The sequence below is a fragment of the Agelaius phoeniceus genome, chromosome 11 (assembly GCF_051311805.1).
Source record: "Agelaius phoeniceus isolate bAgePho1 chromosome 11, bAgePho1.hap1, whole genome shotgun sequence".
Lineage (NCBI taxonomy): Eukaryota > Metazoa > Chordata > Aves > Passeriformes > Icteridae > Agelaius > Agelaius phoeniceus.
This window is the reverse complement of record NC_135275.1, coordinates 2,554,204-2,562,483: the sequence shown is the minus strand read 5'-3', so window position 1 is coordinate 2,562,483 and position 8,280 is coordinate 2,554,204. Positions and strand designations below refer to the sequence as shown.

Here is an 8,280-nt window from a genome sequence, read left to right as displayed (position 1 = left end):
AAAATTCAGACATTTCAACTCACATAACACCTGGACCTTGGAACAGACACTTGGAACAGACACATTCCCAGCAGCCCTTCTCCCTCTCAGGAGAGAAAACAGTCAGGAACAAGCAGTAAGTGAACATGGGGAAAATTCAACATTAAATGCAAAATCCCCAAATCTCTTCTCAATCAATTAAGAAAAGGACCTTTACATTGGCAGAAACATGCTCAGAAAAATTTATATCTCCAAGACCCCTGCCCCCATGAGCCCATGAACGGAATGAGCCCCAATGGGGAACATTATACAAACAAGAGTAAGGACTCATAAAGATAAACTAAAGCTGAAGTTACTCCTGCATTTCAAATTCCTGATTTCAAAGACAGATACTTCAGTCCAGCTCTGAAGGAGATACTTCAACATGAACCATGTAGAAAATCATCCTACCTGAATCTGGATTTCATCGGACAGTTCTCTTGCCATGTTGTGGAACTGGTTGGCTGCAGCATCGAGGACCTTCACTACAACTTTCAGGCCTGTTCTTCCCTTTACTCTGCCATAAACATCCACTGCAAAGTTGTAGTTTGCAGGAAGCTGAAAAGCAGCCTTGGACAGGAGAAAGGGATTCAAGTTGGACTCATGGAAAGCCCAGACATTGGCACCGAGGTGCTGCCAACTGATCTGGGTTTTGAGGCAGTGGAGGCAGCAATATTCCCTGCATTGCCCTGATGTGGCCGTTTCCTTTGCCCAAGCTGCACACACATGCACTGCACACACACCCACACTTTACCTCACTGTGCCTTGTCCTGACATCCAGAGTGTCCCTCTTGGTGACAGACCAGTGGAACGTTAACCCTGGCACAGCATTGCCAAAGGAGAAAGGAGTCTGAGTGCTGGTGATGCCCATGACATAAACTGGCATCTGGAAAGAGAGAAACCAACCTGCTTAGGTAGTGCCAGCATGCAAACCAAACACCTGCCCACAGCAGAGAGAATTAAAATTTAAGTTCACTGATCAAGGGATGGGGTCTCTTATGAAGAAAATGGTTTGGCTGCTGCTTATGCATCACACAGAAGAGTCAACCCCCAACTTGTCAAAAGTCAATTTTGATTCCTTCTGACTCGATACATGCTCTACAAACACCCAACACAAGGATTTTCATGGTTTTATTTTTAATCTTCAAAGCAATTCATTCACCTGGGATCAATGAGCTGGAATCCCTGCCCCCTCCATCAGCTCACAGTGAAAACATGAGGGAATGTACAGTTCTAACTGATCCCATTTTCCTCAGCACTCTGTCTGCTGCCATTGGTGAGCATCCTCCTGGCAACTGTGATCAGGCACAGGAATCAGGAGAGAAATCTGAGCCACTTGACTAAAAAGCAGAGATGGGCAGAGATTGTCCTTCCATAGTTCTGCCCCAGAGACTCACAGCAGGTCTGGGGCTGACTTTAATGATTAGAGACATTTCAGCAATGGCAATATTTGTTGTTCTGGATAGAACAGACATACTGGAGATTGTCAACATACAAAGGACTGAAGCCTTCACTGCAAACAGAATGAAGATGAGAGAACCCTTCTCCAGACTGAAAGATGCTGCTTCAGCAGGCTTGAATTTCCAGAAATCTGGTACAGATGGTCAACTCGTTTGGATTCTGATTTAGTATCAGAGAATCACAAAAGGATTGGATTGGAAGGACCTTAAAGTTCACCTCCTTTTCCCTCCCTGTCTTGGGGGCATTCATCCTGCCCAAGTGCCTCCATGCTCACAACCTCTGGCTGTGAGGAGGACCTGTGGGGTTGTTGGGTTGTGTCAGCAGGATTGCTGTTACTGCTGCACAGAAATCAAAGGTCTGCCTTAAAAACCACCCAAACAATTTCTGTGGGACATGGATTTAGAGAGGGGACAGTGACTGACCCATGGCCTGCCCCAAAACGGCAGAGTGACCTCTGGCCTGCTCCAAACTGGCAGACTCCACTTGGCTTCAAACAATCAACATTGTTGCAAATAAAGCCAGTGCACACATTGGACAATTAGACAATTGGGCATAGTTAACCTTATTAATCTTATTTAATTTAATCTTAATTTAATCTTATCTTCAGAGTACAAAGCATCAATCTTGAGCTCCAGTGGTGAATCCTCATGATAGAGGTCTCTCCTTGTGGTGATACTAAAAGTGACCAGGTAGAACCTTTCCAACACAGTCTGAGTGTTAGAAAGTAGGCACTGTTTATTGCAGTGCTGGTCACTCTGAGGACTCCCCCTCTAATTAAGTGCCCTGAGCATTGGTAAAGAGTTTTTATTACACACAGAATTCACAGAATCACAAGGTTGGAAGACACCTTCAAGATCATCAAGTGCAACCCATGCCCCAACACCTCAACTAAACCATGGCACCAAGTGCCATATATATCCAGTCTGTTTTTAAAAACATCCACCACCTTCCTGGGCAGGCCATTCCAGAACTTTATCACTCTTTCAGTGAAAAACTTTTTCCTAATATCCAACCTATATTTCCCTTGGCACAGCTTGAGACTGTGTCCTCTGGTTCTGTCAGTGCTGCCTGGAGAAAGAGACCAACCCCACCTGACTACAACCACCTTTGAGGGAGTTGTAGAAGTGACAAGATCACCTCTGAGTTGTTTTTTCTCCAGGCCAACAACCCCAGCTCCCACACACAGATTACATATTCATTAGCTCTGCCTGCTTATTATTTTTATTATATTATTATTTATAATATTATATTATTTATTTATTTATAATATTTATTATTATTATAATGTATATGCATTACTTTATTTTACATAGTCATACTTTTTATTGGAAGTTCTCTTGTGGTTCTTTGGGGTCTGTCTTCAACATCCTTTTTAGGGGGCTGTTCCTCGACTCCCACTTTTGAAAAACACAGGATCATTGTTTTGCACATACTTCTGTTTGGTCAGCCTTGCAGAGCTGAGCTGGCATCCTGCTTGTGTTTTGCATGACTTCTGTTTGACTCAGTTACACCTTCATCTATTTCTCCAAAGCTACACTGTTCTGTTCTACTGTCCTTTTCAGAGTGAAATGCTGTTCTGTCCTGCTGTCCTCATCAGTGGATACCATTTGGATGCCATGAATTAAATCAACGATGGCATCACAGCGAATCACTTGTCCAGTCACTTGAAGAGACATCAGAAAGAGCACAAGAAAGCACAACACTGCATGTGCTCATCAAGAACAACAAGAAGTCAAGATGCACCTCAAATTTAGCCAGTGACACAAGACACTGACACTGAAGGAACTGAAACTTGGTCATGACCTCCATGAAGAAACTCGTGGTCAAACGGTGGCTCAGAAAGCAAGAGAAACAGTTCCCTTCCTCACTGGACTGCAGAAACTCTGATTTCCATCTACACTGACAGGTACAGTGGGAGTTGTCTGGGAGTGCTTATGCAGACTTGCTACAGTGCTCTCATGTCCCACAGAAATTAATGGCTCTTACCCACAGACAAAAAACACCCACAGACTCCTTCAGTTAGTGACTGCACAGCATTGGACTGGCCATCTGGTTGTGCCTCTCTCTCACTATAAAAGCTAACCAAGTATATTGCATGACAGACACTGTCATACAAAAAGGCACTTTCCATCTTTTGCAATGCAAAGCATTGGAATTCGCTTTCATATTCTTCAGTCCATACTTTTTATATTTCAGTCACCCCCTCTATTTTTACTTTCAATTACTTTTATTTTTGTTAAGAATTACCCTTTCCCTGAATGTATCATTGTCATGGTTTAAAGCCAGGTAGAATTTAAGCCACATAGAGCTGCTCCTATTTCCCCAAGCCATCAAGAGAGAATGAATCAAACAACCTCCCCTTAAACCCATGGAGCAGGCTGGGGCATTACAGTGTGGATTTTATAGAGGTGAATAATTCTAACTGGAGCAGCAAAAAAGACCAGGCTGTCACAGCAGAACTTAACTCACTTTGACATTAATATCTTCATAGGGAAAAAATGATAAATAAACTCGAGACAGCAACAAATACTCTCCTGAATTTTACTGATTAGAACGAAAGCCTGATTGGGGAAGCAGAAATGGAAGCCTGGAACACTCAGCAGGTGAGCAGGCAGGGAGATGAATTGCTTTCACCTGTTATTTTGGTGATTTCTTTGGTACAGAGAGAAGTAAGAAAAGTCTCTACTCCCTGCTGCTGCTCTAAACCACCTCACACCCCCAATCAAGATGGTATAAACTACCCCTAATGCAGCACTAACACAAGAAGGTGTTAGAAGGTGTAATCAGGGTTCCTAAATGAGAAGGATGCTAATTGCTGGTCATGGGCATCCTTCAGCTGATGAGCAGCCTCCTAGCCTGAGAAATGAGAGAGCTTTAGTACTGCTGTGTGATCAGAACCTCTTTGTCAAAATATCTGCCTGTGGAATAAAAACAACAAATGAGCTGCTCCTTACACATTAAGAGGAGTTTTCCTGAGATGCTCGAAAAACATGTTTTTATTTTGCTTTGATTGCATTTATTAGTCATATGGAAGATGGTGAGGAAAACAGGGATTAGCTTCATCTGAAATTTATGAAGGATTCCTGGCTGTCAAGCTTTCTAAAAAGCAAGTATTTCTTGATACCACCTCTACTATTTTTATATATGAATATATGCATATTTCTATCTCTCTCATGGTTCTTCACCAGTAGGAATTTTTATTGCAATACAACTATGAAATGTTATCTTGTTCTCAGGAAAATAAACACAAATCACATGTGGGAGTGTGATGCAGCAATACGTGTCACAACCAGATTGTGGGTGGATTCTGACAGCTCCTCTGGCCACGCACCAGAACAGCCCAGAGTCCTGCTGTAGCTACTCAGAGCTGCGGGCTCCTTGGCACTTCCTTTTCTTGCTGCCTTTTCTTTCTATACACCTTCACTTCATAGGTCCCTGGCTTCCTCAAGAGTGTCCTGGGCACAAAGCAGAGCAAGCACTGTGGCAGAATCCAGTCTCTTCCCTCTAATTTCTGTGACCATTACATCCAGTTCTGGATCAGTAGTAATAAAGTCAATAAATAAAGCCAATTATCTGATAATTTGTGCCTGAATTGTACTGTGATAGTTGAGAACAAGTAAAATGTCCCATCTGGTTATCACAAGACATCCCTATCTAAACCTGAGAACACCTCATGGCTGGTGAGGAATTTTAGCTGAAGGCCTTTGAAGGAGTTTCTAAATAGCTTTGAGCTTAGGAAACTCCAAAGCTTGGAATAACTCCAGGTTCTTTAGAACTGGTTCACATTGCTTTCTCAGCTGTGCTTAGGTGAACACCAAGACTGAAATTCCTCCAGGACATCTCTGGAGGCATCGTTAGAGTGCAATTTATGAATCTAAAACTGGCACAGAAATAAGAAACTAGTGAAAAGCAGTAATGGATTTAGAAACATGTTGAGTATGTTTTGTGTCATGTTGGTTCTTCCCACAGGCCACACCTCATTTCCTGAGCCCTGGGCCTCTCTTGGGGCAGCAGAGGTGTTCCAAGTCATTCCAAGTGAGGACTGTGCTGCTGGTAGCAGAGAGTCCCTGCTCATGGTTATAAGTGGTCAGTACCAGGCTGGATGAGGCCCTGAGCAAGCTGATTTAGTGACTGACATCCCAGTCCATGGCAGGGAATTGGAATGAGGTGATCTTTAAGGTCCCTTCCAACCCAAACCAGTCTGGGATTCTGTGATATCTTTAGAATGTAAATCTGCTTTTCACTCCCCAGCCCCATTTCCATCAAGTCCAATACTTGTGTAGCAATGGTAAATGGGAAAGATGCAGGAAGCCATCAGAAACAAAAAATGTCCTGAAATCTGAGATTTAATGTTTTCCTGGTAGTCTAAGTAGTATAATAGTGAACTTTTAAACATTTTCCCAGTGTTTATTACACTTTTCCCATCAGCTGAGTCAATGTGTTTATTTTGAATATATTTGGAAAAGGTGGGGCAGAAATGTGCATTGCACTTCACCACTTGCATATTATAAACAGACTAAGTATCACTCAGATTATCACAGCACTTAAAGATCACAACAGGTCAGATATGTCAAAGAACAGATGTTTACAGAGTTTGAGAGTAAATCAAGTCTCATGTCTTCCTCCATGGCCATCAGCTCAAGGCACTGAGCAGAGTCCCTCCAGTGAATCTGAAATGGACATTTACAGACTATTTTGGAAAAACCCTTGCTGGGGTTTGTATCATCTGAATTCTGTTGCAATAGCCCACGTCTCTCATCTTGAAAATTGCACAGCACTGAAGGCACAGAGCAATGGTTTGTGGATTATGCCAAATCGTTAAGAAGTGAGGATTTCAGTTAGGTGTAATTCAGAGAGGGAGACGGCCTTAGGCTAATTAGAGTGAAGATAACACTGTAAGGAAAAGAATCTTATCTTTAAGGAATATTCAGGCCTTGCATTTCCAGTGGCTCTGAGCAAGGGAAGAAAGCTGTATCAGTTTCTGAGCTATAAAAAGCACAGACCTTTTTCTGCTCTGCTGGATTACAGGAATCAGTAATTTCACATTTTCAACACATCACCAAAGAAAATGCCTGATCTCAGTCGTGTCACCCCATGGCAGATCAAAGGCCCCAGGATCAAAGAGATTAAAGTAGCATGGTCTCTCAAAATATTATTTCCTGTTTGAAAAACACCAATTCTATTACTGTAGAAATTCATGTAATGAGTTACTATTCAAATTTTTTTACAGGAAAATCAAGTTCCAGTGTAAATTTTAAAAATCCCCTTTCTATATGTTTCTTTACAAGTGTTTAATTCCTGATTTTATCGACAGATTTCTTGATGTTACCTATTTCAAAAGCCTCAACTCAAAGAGGTTTGAAAGCAAACTATTAGTGACACAGCTTTTATGTCAGTCTTGAAGGTGCCTTGCCCTTTAATGATGTGTAATTAGCATCTCACAGCCGAACCACAAGGAGCTGATTCATACACGACTTTTTTGCCTCTACGGAGGACAGGCTGTCGTGACAAGAGAGGAGACAGCTACTTTGGAAGTAGCTCAGCTGCCTCCGTGCAGTGGAGGAGGAGAGCTGCACATGTCAGGCCTGATCAGATCCACCAGGGTTATCCCAACTCCAGCAGGATTCCAGCTCCAGGCACTAAGTGGGAATTTTCAAGGAAGTAATACTGGGAGTTTGCATCAACTCTTAATTTGGCATCACACTGCTGCATCTGGATGAGGTAACCCAGAGGTTATGTCAGTATTCCAGAGTCCCAAGTTTCTTTGTGGCATGAATTTGCTACCACTGGCTTTAGCCCATAATTTCGCTGATTCTTGATAGGGAAAATCCCTTATCCTATTTCACCATTCATCATGTTCAAGGGATTTAACCATCAGAGAACTTCACAACTTCTTGCAGTGGGCTCTCAGGACAAGAAAGACCTCTGGAGCACGTCCAGAGAAGGGAATGGAGCTGTGGAAGGGTTTTGGAGCCCCAGGAGTGGGTGAGGGAGTTGGGAAAGGGGCTCAGCCTGGAGCAAAGGAGGCTCAGGGGGGACCTTCTGGCTCTGCACAACTCCTGACAGGAGAGGGGGGGGTGTGTCAGGCTTTGCTCCCAGGGAACAGGGACAGGAGGAGAGGGAACAGCCTCAGGCTGTGCAGGGGAAAGTCCAGGATGGGTATTAGGAAGAATTTCCTCATGGAAGGGGTCGTCAAGCACTGGGCTGCCCAGGCCAGTGGTGGAGTCCCCATCCCTGGAAGTGTTCAAAAAAATTTACGACATCCAAGAAACATGGAAATTAGACTGTCAGTGGATTTTTAATTTAAGTAATAATATAAATGAAAATGAAGTAAGGACATGGTAGAAATTTAGCCCCGTGAAGGGCTTAAAACATTAACAAGCTATGTTTGTAGATTGTTAACCAAACACTCAAACTCTAATTAAGTCCCAAGTACTAAGAAGTCAGGAACAAGGAAGAAAAGGTAAATGTGCTGGAGGAATACTGAGGTGAGCACACAAAGGACCAGAACAAAATAAATGTTAATTAAAAGATAATGTCAAGGCGATGGAATGTTTTCATGGTGTAACAGTCTTCTGCTGGTAAATAAATACCAAGGTGAAGCCCAGGCATCCATCAAAACTGAATGCCAAGCCAAAGCCAGCATATTTTAAGAAAAAAGACATTTATCAGAGACTCTCACAAAGAGACATTACTCCTCCAGCAAAAAGAGTGCTTCTGGGTATTTATCCCAGGATTCATAGATACTGCTCCTATTGATGGACCATTTTTCATTATATTATTGATTTAGCTGTACAACTG

At 42.7% G+C, this 8,280-nt stretch overlaps 1 long non-coding RNA gene across 1 annotated transcript; it reads right to left on the bottom strand.

Moving 5' to 3' along the window:
• Nucleotides 1-372: 372 nt before the first annotated feature.
• On the bottom strand, nucleotides 373-3,448 carry LOC143695027 (uncharacterized). The gene is made up of 3 exons (XR_013183912.1): nucleotides 2,799-3,448; nucleotides 773-904; nucleotides 373-588 (listed from the first exon to the last, which is right to left on the bottom strand). It is a non-coding gene; the product is annotated as an uncharacterized LOC143695027 (long non-coding RNA).
• Between the last annotated feature and the right edge of the window lie 4,832 nt (nucleotides 3,449-8,280).